Below are 13210 nucleotides of genomic sequence, written 5' to 3' on the forward strand. Positions count from 1 at the left end.
ATATTTGTCTATTTTTAACTTCTTTTAAGTTTATGCAGAAACTCTAAAGTTGCGGAGGAAAAGCATTGTATTAACAAGGCCTATTTTCCCAGAATGAAGGGAAACTTTTGCTTGTACAAGTTTAATTTGCAAAGCACAATTTATAACACTATAAAGAGACGTCTCTCTTGAAACCAAGGGCTCTATCATTTCTTTTTCATTTGACATCTGCAGAGTAAGAGTAAATATTTCTTAATTTAGAGGAAGGTAAGGCTATTTTTCAAGTGAATCCACTAAATTAATCCACTGGAGTAGGCGTTATTTCCTTCATCACCCGTCTGCCTTAAATATAGTACCTGCACATTCAAGGCAAATGCAAAAATAGCTTCAGATTTAAATAGGTGATACTGTCTCACATATAAAAGATGAGTCTTGTCTGTGATATAAAAGTAGCTGTTTAATACTTTTAGCAATTTTCAGTGGCTTTATTTTTTCATATAGTTCCTGTATTTGGAATGTAATTAATGGAAAGGTTTAGCTTTGTCCTTGAAAAGGTTTCCATTTTTCCAGCAGGCTTGAGTCACTCACTAGTAATAAACATGCTGTATTTTTAGCTACATATCCATCTATTTTTCCATCTAATTCATTTATTTATTTATAGCTTGTCCTGTCCCTAAGCTTCTAATGTGGTAGCACATTAGGAAATGTTATCCTTATTGTGTATTCATCTCAATTTGAAGATATCAGAACTCCGTCAAGAAAAGGCTGGGTACAGTGGCTCATGCCTATTATCCTAGCACTTTGGGAGGCCGAGGCAGGTGGATCACTTGAGGTCAGGAGTTTGAGACCAGCCTGGCCAACATGGTGAAACACCCCATCTCTATTAAAAATACAAAAATTAGCCTGGTGTGGTGGCACACACCTGTAACCCCAGCTACTTGGGAGGCTGAGGCTCAAGAATCACTTGGACCCCGGAGGCAGAGGTTGCGGTGAGCCGAGATAGCACCACTGCACTCCAGCCTAAGTGACAGAGTGAGACTCTGACTTAAAATAAATAAATAAATAGTCAAAAAATGGTTCAGGTTAGAAATCTGATTCTGGTAAGGTATTTAATAAAATATCCAGTATCCAAAATATTTCAACTACATTTACATATTATTATTATATATACCAACATGCCCATACACAACATACATTTACACTGGTCTCCAGCTTAAATTGACTCACTCAGGTACACTCCCCTGGCCTGTTTAATAGAAGGGGTCACGTCTCTTGTTGTGCCTTATTGTAGACAAAATTATAAGCTCATACTTGAGGTCTCGTCTTTGTTTCTAACATGTAGGACCGAGAGATGAAACATAATACGTAAAAATGGAACAGTGATAGTCAAATTTCCAAATGAGGAAATTGTCTTCTTAGGAATAGAAACCAGATGGGAACTCAACACAGTAGTGGCCAGGAACTGCTGGACTCTAGGCCCAAGAGCCAGGAGACACCCGGAGTGTAATTCCTGGGAAATTATGAAAGATGCCCCAGGAGTCTGGGAGACAGAGCCCTTTCTTTCCAGAAATAAGAGAGTTTGAAGACAGCTACTGACCATTACTCAGAGCTGGCATTTCTATGAAATTGAGATCCTAGGGAGGAGAAAGGGAGCTGACACAACGTCACCACCAAGAACCAAGCTGAGCAGGCTGCAGATTCAGTGAATGAACTCATGACTACGCCACTCACGTCTCTGGGTGGGAGCTCCAACCACTGAGGATAAGACCATAGAGAAGGGTAAGGGGACAAGGAAATAGACACATGAAGACAGATGTGTGTGCAAAGAAGAAAGAGAGACAGAGAAAGAGTGAGAGAGATGCATCTTATTCACCTGAAGATCCAAATCCCAAAACACATGCAAAAAGAATCAAGAAGTGGAAAATGCAATCTTCCAATTAACCACAGTTTAGATTTTAAAATAGACATTAAGTGAAATTCCTTAGAATGGGGCAAGCATTCTCTAGAGGAGCAGTTGCCTTCAGCACAGGACCTATGATGCCTCCAGGGAACAGTACCTCTAATACTTCTGGAGACCGCAAGGGAGAAGCAAAGGAAGATACATGCAAGAAAAACAGCAATCATGAAAAGAGCAAAAAAATCATGAAACAGAGACAGGCAGGCACCAAATAAAAGCAAGTGGGTATAGAAATTGCAAAATCACAACTACAGAAACAAAAAAGAACAGTAAATAATATGGTTTGGCTGCGTGTCCCCACCCAAATCTCACCTTGAATTGTAATAATCCCAACGTGTTGTGGGAGGAACCTGGTGGGAGGTAATTGAATCATGGGGGATGGGTTTTTCCCATGCTGTTCTCATGGTAGTGAATAAGTCTCATGAGATCTGATGGCTTTGTAAATGGCAGTTCCCCTGCACACTCTCTCTTGCCTGCCACCATGTAAGACATCCCTTTGCTCTTCATCTTCTGCCATGATTGTGAGGCCTTCCCAGCCATGTGGAACTGTGAGTCCATTAAACCTCTTTCTTTTATAAATTACTCAGTCTCGGCTATGTCTTTATTAGCAGCATGAGAACAGACTAATACAGTAATGGAAATAAAACTAATACTGTAAAGTGTAGACTCTACAATCAAAGAGAACACTGAAACATAGTACAGAGGATGCACAAAGAAATAAAAAATAATACGAATACATAAAGACCTGTTAGGAGATATGTTTATGGACATGGGTTAGTAAAAGGAGATGAGAGCAAACCACGGCAACAATGATTGGGTAGATAATGGATGGAAATACTCCTAAATTAAAGAAACATGAGCTCTCACATTGAAATACATCACTTGAGTACCAAATAAAATGATCAGTAAATCCACAGATTGATGTAAAACTAAAGAATATTGAGAATGAAGATAAAGTTAAGTACTTTCCCAAGATATTAATAAAAAGCAGATTGCAATAGAAAAACTGTTAGTCTGTTAGTAGAGTCACATAAACATCAGGAGAAGTGAAAAGGTCTTGGAGAAGTAGCCTAAGTGTTGAAAAATAATCATCAATTGAAAATCCAATACCCAGGTAGCCTCAGATCAAGATGAAGCTATGGAAACCACTTTCAGATATACAAAGACTAGGAATTTACCACCCATATATCCTTAATGAACAAATTAACAAGGACAGTTCTTCAGCAAGAATAAAGGGGAAACAGGACAGTTCTTCAGAGCAATAAAGGGGAAACAATTGGGCAGAAAATAATGGGGATTTCAGATACTGTTAAACATTGGTAAATTTCATGAGCCATCCACTAAGACCAAATGATAAAGATTGCAATTATTATTTCAGGTAAACCCAATTCTAGAGGGAAGATGGTTATGGGATGTGGTTTTCAAATATCATACACATGCTAAATTTTAAATAATTAAAACTTTATTGAAAACGTGTCATGAAATTGTAAACGTACAATATTCTGAATTTATAGTTCCCTGTGCCTAGAATGCTTTTAACAGCAGATTCGTATGTCAACTCTGTAGTCCATAGCTGTGAAAATTTGGCAAAAGCACCCAGATTCTGTTGTGTCTGTAAAAACTGACTTCCTCTAACGTCTAGGGCTGTGCTACTTAAACTAAATGTGGATATAAATCCCCCAGGAATCCAGTTAAAAGCAAAAGCACCCAGATTCTGTTGTGTCTGTAAAAACTGACTTCCTCTAATGTCTAGGGCTGTGCTAGTTAAACTAAATGTGGATATAAATCCCCCAGGAAACCAGTTAAATGCAGATTCTGGTTCAGTAGGGCTGTAGCAGGGCCTGAGAGTATGCATTTCTAACAAGCCCCCAGGTGGTGCAGGTCTAAAGAGTGCATATTGACTGGGGAGATGCATGAGTAACACCACTCCTCTCCGGCTATTTCTAAAATAAGGGAACTTTCCTTCAGCATTTACCTTAAGTGTTTAGACAATGCATTAAGTACAACAAAAACTATCATAAGGAACCAGATGTCACTTATGACCTATATCACACTTTTCCATTTTCATCTCTCATAAGGCGGCCTTATAACCTCCTCTAGGTCAAAAGGAAAGGACAAGATAGTAAATATTTTCAGCTTTGAGGCCAGATGGTCTCTATCACCACTATTCCACTCTGCCTTCATTACATTGTAGCAGGAAAGCAGCTATAGACATTATGTAAACAGAAGGATGTGTGTGGCTTTGTTCCAAGAAAACTTTATCTGCAAAAACAGGTGGCAGAGAAGATGTATTTCATGGGCCCTAGCTTGCAGACCCCTGGAAGATAGGTTAACCCAAGTCACTAATCCCACTAGTCCTTCTAAGTAATTTTAAGCAGAAAAATCCTCAAATATTCCTTGATACTTGACATTTTCTATGCATCTCAGTAATTAATCAAGTGCTATTTAACATTATTCTGTTGTTTTGTTTTGTTTTGAGATGGAGTCTCGCTCTGTCACCCAGGCTGGAGTGCAGTGGTGCTATCTCGGCTCACTGCAACCTCCATCTCCTGGGTTCAGTCGATTCTCCTGCCTCAGCCTCCTGAGTAGCTGGAACTACAGGAACGTGCCACCATGCCCGGCTAATTTTTGTATTTTTAGTAGAGATGGAGTTTCACCATGTTGTCCAGGCTGGTCTTGAACTCCTGACTTCAGGTGATCCACCCGCCTCGGCCTCCCAAAGTGCTGGGATTCCAGGCATGAGCCACTGTGCCTGGCCTAACATTATTCTTAAAAGAACCTACCACTGAAGTCCTCAGATCTTGTGTATGAACACACTCATGGTGATCTGTTGTTGCAGCTGGGTAACTGGAAGACTTTAAACAGGAGATCTTGGTTTTTCCACGTTCCTCCTTAATTGATTGATATCTGTCTCTGGGCAGCCTAAGTCACCTGACCTTTCATGTAAGACACAACCAGATTCAATCCCAGGAAGGTTAAGCCTGTTACCCAAGGACATAAATCTTATTTACAACAGGGTCGAGTCTGGATTCCAGCTTTCTGATTTCCTTGTCCAATTATTTTCTTACCACGCAAACAGTAGTCTCTGTTTCCTGTTGAATATGTCTACTTCCAGCCCTTTTGGAAGTTCACCCTCTCCCTTAATGTTTTATGGTACTTGTCCGTGTACCAATGTATTTTTACCTTTTTCTACAATGGCTTTTGCTCAACATAAGAAGTTGCAGGAAAAATGTAAACGACATTAAATATTCAATACTCTTTTTCCCTTAAAGAGAAGTTGTCTACATAAACAGAATTAGAGTGTGATTTCCTATAATAATAGTCTTCCTTTACTAGGAAGGAAATCTATGGGGCCTTTTCTCCAGCTCTTACTGCTGTTTTCAGACAAGCAGTATACAGCTAGCAGCTATCCTTGATAATGCAGGCATGACAAAGGGAAGGACAAAGAAAGCCCTTCTTTTTGTATTGGATTTAAAAGGTCTTCACTGATATAGATATTTTTGTTTTATAATCCATTCTGTGATGTCTGAGAGCAATTTCTTTCTGTGACTTCCCCTTCCAGTGGCAGGCATGGTTATCTGTTTCCCAGTGGCAGTGCATGGAGTATCTGTCCGCAGAGCATCTGTGTGGTGATAAGGAACGGCTGTTCAGGCCACTTCATCTTTTGCACCATGCCGCTCACCCAGATGCATCTTATTCTTTTATTTTTCCCTGTACACTTGCTCTTGAACTGAATATTACTGCCTTATAACTAAGTACTCTATTGTTGAGGTTAAAATGCTTAGAGATATCTGATTCTAATTTTTCACAGAAAATGCCATCTCACACATTCAGTTAATAAATAAAACAACTGGGCCATAGAGAGGCTATTGAGGAAGAGTGGAAAGGGATGAAGTAGGTTTGAGTCTCTGATCCTGAAGCTCAAAAACAGTGATTGCTTTTTTATTATTTTGCCAGCATACCCTCTTTTCGGACACACAAATATGTTCATTGAATGTGTGTAGTCACAAGAGACAAGGATGATATGCATTTTAAAATATGTATATTACAAGGGTCTTTCCTAGCAAAATTCATGTGTACCCTGCATTTTGAGAGCTTCTTCTAGCTGTTAGCCTGGATGAATAATACACAAATTCATAATTCATGATATGCAAGAGGGAAAATGAGCAAAATATTATCATAGAATATGAACCTTGCCTTCCAAAGATGCAAATCCACCCATGCTCTTTTTATGATTTGGAAGGAGTCACTTAGTCAAAATAACTTAGAGTGGAGAATGCCCAAATGCTCTGGCACCAGCAAAGCTGTGCGAGGTTGCCAGAATATGTTCCAAATGCATAGAGATGGGAGTTAGCATTAAAAGCCATTAGCTCATGCCCAAAATTTGGGACGTCCATTCAGTGACAGTCCTCTGATATTACCTTTCAGTCTGGATTCCTTTAAACTTGGAGTTGAAGAGATGCTACTGAATCTTGGGTACTCTTATAGAATGACATGCACAATTATTAATCCAGTGACCTCCCTTAGTCCTTCAAATAAATGTTATTGTCACATGCTACTTTCTTTGAAGCACCATATATATTAGGTGGTGCAACAGTAATTGCAGTTTTTGCCATTGAAAGTAATGGCAAAACCCATAATTACCTTTTCACCAGCCTAGTAGTTAAAAGAATTCATCATAAAACAGAAAACATATTAACCAGTGTTTTACTTATTCACAGTTATATAAAGAATGGCACTGCCTAAAAGTGTTTCTATTTTGATTTGAAATTCATAGCAATGCCCATTTCTAGAAGAAACAAAAGGTGCCCATTCTAGCAGCTCATGGTCCTAACATGAGATTAGAAGTTTATTCTTACTCCTACTAGCCCAGTGGTATACACCACTCTATACAGCAATGCACACCTGTAGCACAGCATGTTACGATCCTAAAAGAGCAAAGAAAATGGGAGCTAGACCATACCTCAGACCCTCTCATCCCTTTCCTTTCCCACTTACTGAGGCCAGTGACATTTGGAAGACCAGCGTGTAATTTTCCATATTGGACAGACCTGGTTTTATTCTTGGTCAACATTGACAATTTTCTCCTTTCTAAAATGGATGTATTGGTATCTAGCTCACAGGGAAGGTATCGAGATTCACCTGAGGATACACATAAACAGCAAAGCAGAATGTCTAGCCTTTAAAAGGTCTTTATGTAACCAGAACTTCTTGTTCTCCTTGCATCTCCCATGAAGGCATGGACATTATCAAGCCTTCCTTGACACACATGAACAAGGTAGGTCAATCCCACCCCAAACTCAACATAATCTGGAATCAGTACTTTGTTGCAAAGCATATAGCTATGGCACCGACTCTGAATTTTATGCACAGAGGAGATCAGAGACATAACACTGTTTCAAACCATAGGATGTACTTTCTTTCCGTGGTACTTCAAAGCCTCCCACTGCTACTAGCACCAAAGTCTCAATTTCATGAATTGCCCATATAGATAGACAGTGATCAGCCTCTTGCCCCCTTCATCCCAAAAGCTTTTCTTCAGTGGAAAATCTTCCTGCAAGGGAATTGTACCTGTAGAATGGGGAAGAAAAAGCAGAAAGCGTGAATCTGTATAGATATGAGAAGCAAGGGTGGCTCCCTGCTTGGATGAACTAGGTCTCTGTGCATGAGGGTCTTCAGTGTTTTCCTGCACTAGACCGATAATTGTCTATCTACATGGGCAATTCATGACATTCAGACTTTGGTGCTAGTGTCAGTGGGAGACTTTGAAGTACCATGAAAAGAAAGTACTTCTAGTTTAAAACAATGGTATGTCTCCAAGCTCCTCTGTGCGTAAAATGTAGAGTCAGTGCCATAGCTATATGCTTTGCAACACAGTGCTGATTCCAGATTATCTTGAGTCTGGGAGGGGGGCATTGACTTATCTTGTTCATGTGTGTCAGGGAAGGCTTGATAATGTCCATGCTTTCATGGGAGATACAAGGAGAACAAACAGTTCTGATTATATAAGATCTTTTAAAGGCTGGTGCATTAGCTGCTTATTTTGGTTCGAAATCTTATAAAAATGTGAGAGGAATCAGATATTACTTTGAGCATTTGAAACACCTGTGGCAGAGGAACTTGAAAAGAATGTGTCACTTTTCATTGTCTGGTTTTCTAGCCCTTTGTCACAAGGTGATTTTATTCTTGTGCATCTAATGACCAGGAGACATCATGATGGTTTCATTAGCACCTGTGGCCCCATATGGTGTCTTAAGTGTGACCAGTATAAGCATGCTAATTTTCTTAAAGGAAGCAAAATTAAACCGTGTTTCTTGTTAGAGGTGGGAAACAGGTGGTCAGCCTTATCATTCTCGCTAAACCTTATGGTTTCCAGATTTAAACAACCTTGTGAGGTCTGTTAAAGGCGGTGTAATGTGGACTTTGTTTAGTCAACATGTAATTCACTATCCTGTTTCCTCTTCAGTGATTAAAGTGAAAGTCAGGCTCTTCCAGGAGTTTTCCAGTGGAGCATAAAAGAAAGAGACAGTGGAAGAGAAATTGTACTTATTGAAAGGAATATTAGCCAGATGACTCTTTGAGTGACTGCAGATGACTGTTCCCTAAGTCTAGCTATTTCTTTTCTTGTAAACTTTTTTTTCCCATTTCCATCCCCTAAGTCAGGATCCAGAACGTTTTGTGGTTCCTCTATGAGTTTGATTTTCAAACTTTGACTCCATCAGGATGAAATTTCCTAATCTGTGCAGGAGGAATAGCTTTATTCAACAGACATCCATGGTCCTCTCTGACTTCCAGGTGTTATAGAACAACAAGGTTTGATTGCCTGTTGCATGGTAACAGGCACCAAATGCACCAATGCATCAAAACAGCAGGAGTTGCAGTAGAGAAAGAGTTTAATCATCATAGGGCAATTAAATGAGGAGGTGGGAGGGAACCTCAAACTCACCTTTCTGAGGAGTTTTGGACTGGAGTTTTTAAGGGAATTTTGGTGGGTAGAGGGCTGAGGAGCTGGGGGTTGTTTATAGGGTGTGATTAGGGATGAAACCATAAAGATGTAGAAACTGCATTTTTTCATTGAATCAATTCCTTGGAGGGGATCTTAAGACAGACTGGCATCACTGGACCCATTGGAATGCAGAATCTGGAAAATATCTCCAGTGGAGAACTTGAAGTTTCTTAATGTTAAGATGTTATCTATAGAAACAATTAAGGAAAGTTAGGACCGTGTGACAGGAGCCACGTGACTTTTTGACAGTAAGCAGCTATAAGGAAGTGGGCTGTTGGGCAAGCTGGTTAATGCTTAGCTTTGCTTCTGCTCAAAGCTTAGGCTTTTACTTAAAAACTACCAATTCAGTTGCATTAATTTAATGGTGATGGCTTCACAGGCACTGTGTTAAGTGCTCACACTGCATGAATTCTTTCCATCTGTATGACAACCACGTGATGTAGGTGCTCATAATGTCTCCATCTACAGATGAAGAAGTGGAGGTACAGGGAAGGTAAGTAATTTTTCAGATATACGGTTGGGATGGTCAAAGCCAAGTCTGGAATGGACTCTACATGCTTTCTCCATCCCTATATCTGCATAAACATGTTCAGACAATGAAACAAAACAATGCTTGTAAAGTGTCCAACCCAATGACAGGTACAAGAAGGCAACCACAAAATGGAAATTATCTTTTTCCCTGAAATAGTCTTATTCCTGGGACTCAGGGTTCTTGCCTCTAGTCTGTGTCCCCTGTGATTCATTCCTTTCACTATATAAGTTTTGTGCTCTTTATACTCACTTAGATAATCACATTACTATTACCTGGAGTGAACTGCAAAGCCGTGTTCTTCAGCCAGGAGGCTCCATCTTTCCTCAGGCAAGCCTTATTCTTAATCATTTTCTACCTCAAACCCTGTAAGCTGCTTGCAGAGGTCGCTCAATACCTCCCAGAACCTGTATTTTCCTTACATATGGCAAGCATTCAATCAGTAATTGCTGTTTGATCAATATGCCAAATGTAACCCTTCATGTGGATAAGTTTACAGAGTCTTTTCCACTGAGTCTTTTCCATTCTTTCCTGTTATAAAATCAACTATGAACAGTTGATGAACAGACTTGGCTTTGACCATCCCATCTGTATATCTGAAAAATTACTTAACTTCCCTGTACTTCTATTCCTTCATCTGTAGATGGAGACATTATGAGTACCTACATTACATGATTGTCATACAGATGGAAAGAATTCATGCAGTGTGAGCACTTAAAACAGTGCCTGTGAAGCCATCATCATGAAATTAATGCAGCTGAATTGGTTAGTTTTTAAGCAAATGCCTAAGCTTTGAGCAGAAGCAAAGCTAAGCATTAACCAGCTTGTCCAACAGCACACTTCCTTATAGCTACTTCCTGTCTAAAAGTCTAAAAGTCATGTGGCCCCTGTCACGAGGTCCTAACTTTCGTTGGAAAATAGTTTATTTTATAACAGGAAAGAATGCCACAGAGACAGATCACAGGAAGGAAAAGAGACAAAATCTTCACAAATGGGAGTGGAGACTTGCACTTGAAGAAAAATGTTGCCTTTCTCAGAATTTGTTAGGTGAGATTCAGTCCCTAACTTAGTGCTTCACTGTCTCTGTTCCTCACAGCATGGGTTAATCTGGTATGAGATACAAACCTATTTCGAGGCAGGGACAAATATAGGCCTTCAATTTTTTTTTCTAATTTGGTATGGGTTATCTATAGAAGTGTAAATGGTTCACAGCAAGAGATTGCTTTTCAGAGAAGTACATGTAAGATACAGAAATCTCTAGATGTGTTTGTACCTTAACTTTGAAAAAGAGAAACTTTTAAAAGGTAAGAGCTGTTTTTCCTAAAGAGTCATTTTAGAAAATGTTCTAGAGCTTCCTGTACATAATAAGGCTTCTAAGCATTTGGGGTTATTTTAAAAATTGGATTTTAAATATTTTAAACATTTGGATTTCAGAATATTCAGATTTATTTTATTCTCCCAGTATTGCAAATACAAAGGCAACCATGCAGTATAAGAAGAGAACAGGATAAAATGAACATGGACACGACTTTAAAAGAAATTGAAAGTTCAATGACCAAATTTAAATTTGCATTGGAATTTGTAAAGAATGTAACTGACACTAAAAATTTCTGGCATGTAAAACATGGGGCACATTCCCAGAATGCAGAAAAATAGGACAAATAGAATAAATTTAAAAAGAAATTAAAAATACAAATGACAAAGAAAAGAATCAACTTATAATTAGTGTTCTTAAAGATGATTTACAAACAAATGGAGCAGAAATAATATTCAAGGTTGTAACAAAAGAAAACTTTTCTACAGAAAAAAAAAGCAGAGTTGCAGATTAATTGGGTTCACTTTGGTTTGAGGAAAATTTAATAAAAATATAACCATACCAAAATGTGTTGTATCATCATAGTTTAAATAAAAGTGAAATATCAACTATAATCACCCTGGCAAACAAAGTATGTGGCATGGGATGGAAGTATTCCTGGGCTGGCTCCAACTTCTCTGTAATACCAAACAATGAAAGATCAAGTAACATCTACAGAGTGTTGACAGGTTAGGATTCAGGGCCCAAGAATTCAACCCCAAAAAAGATTTTCCTCAAGCATAATGGCAAGAGAGAGAGACACTAAGGTACGCTATGGTTTACGATATATACCACACAAATAGCTTTTCTTAAAAAAAAATTACTTGAATATATATTCCAGTTTACCAACATATAGATTAAAATAATGACCCTGCTTAAAATCCCCTGATTGAATTATTTATTTAATCAACTTACTAGACAATTATTGAAAACTTGATTGTAATGGAAAGAATGAGCTCAACATAATTATTGAAAAGGAATAATACCAAAAATTATAGTTATTTTAGTAACCACCATTTTGTTATAGATGCCATTCACTATATTTTGAAATTCACATCATCTATTTAAGTCTCATGAGTTAAGCCTTATAGCCCGAACTCATAGAGAAAAACAGAGTTGGATGAAGTCATATACCCAAGATGATGTGGAAATTTTGTAAGGGATGCAACACAGGCATCCTATTTCCAATATCATGGCTCATCCGCAGATTTGGCCAAAATCCAGACCAGCAGTTTACAAATGTTTCTATGCTTTGGAATCATCTGAGGAACTTCAAAGACAGTCATGCCTGTGTGCCCCCGCTCCCTGAGATTCTGAATTGATTTTCTGGGGTGCCACCTGGTGTTTGGAGTTTTAAACAAATCCTTGGATGATTCTAAGGTGCATACAAAATTAAGCACCATGAATTTAAACAATAATATCTGATTTCTTCTACAAAGACTTGGAAATGGTGTGAGAGGAGCAGAAAGAAGTTCAAATCTGTCACTACTCATAGGGAATAATAAACAGTAATTGCTGGGTTTTTCATTTTGACAATTAGATCAAGATTGGTTGCAGAGCTCTTAATACACTGGTAGGAAATATGGAAGAGTTTCAAGGGGACATTGCAATGAAATGGGATTGAGCTAGGGCAGTGGTGCACACCTGGGGCGATTGTGTTCCCAGTAGACATTTGGTAATATTTGGAAACATTTTTGGTTGTCATCACTGGGAAGCATGGAGATTGACTATTGGTATCTCCTGAGATACTGATAAAAATTTGGGGAAAAGGCATGGATTCCCCCAGGTAGAGAGTATATGATAAGATTAATGACATATTCCCTAAACATTTATTTTTCCCTAAATCAAAATGCCTGTCTATCCATGTGTGCATGCATGTTCATTTTCACTATATTTCTATTCTTCATTTAATTTTATTCCTTTCAAGTTTGACCAAAAGACCTTATAACCAGTCTGTTGGTATTTTGAAAGAAAATTTATATTTGTCCCCATTTTCTTCATAATCTTTCAACTTTGACCGCATACCTATACTGTTTTCTTCAACTGATACATTTTGGGTAGTGTCAAAATTATATTCAGTATTGTGCTTTGGAGAGGAAAAACGTGCTGGTCCTATTTTCAAGCATGCCACAATCCTGAATCTACTCCTTACAAAATTTCCATGTCAACTTGGATACATGATGTTTTTTTCTCTATGTGTTTGGGTTATAATACATAACTAATTCTGTTTAATTCTGTTTTTTTCTCTACGTGTTTGGGTTATAATACATAACTCATGTCACCATTGTGAGACTTAAAAAAAGATAACTTATGCAAATTTCAAAACATAGTGTAAAATAGAGACAGTGGCATATGACAAAACGGTAAGTACATAACAAAACAGTG

General features: G+C 38.3%; 1 protein-coding gene across 1 annotated transcript in view; it reads left to right on the forward strand.

Moving 5' to 3' along the window:
* The window catches only part of LOC100602816 (testis-specific basic protein Y 1-like), a 102685-nt gene that overhangs the window by 63587 nt on the left and 25888 nt on the right, over positions 1-13210 (forward strand). The window lies entirely within an intron of this gene.

The sequence above is a fragment of the Nomascus leucogenys genome, chromosome X (genome assembly GCF_006542625.1).
Source record: "Nomascus leucogenys isolate Asia chromosome X, Asia_NLE_v1, whole genome shotgun sequence".
In the NCBI taxonomy this organism is placed as follows: Eukaryota; Metazoa; Chordata; class Mammalia; order Primates; family Hylobatidae; genus Nomascus; species Nomascus leucogenys.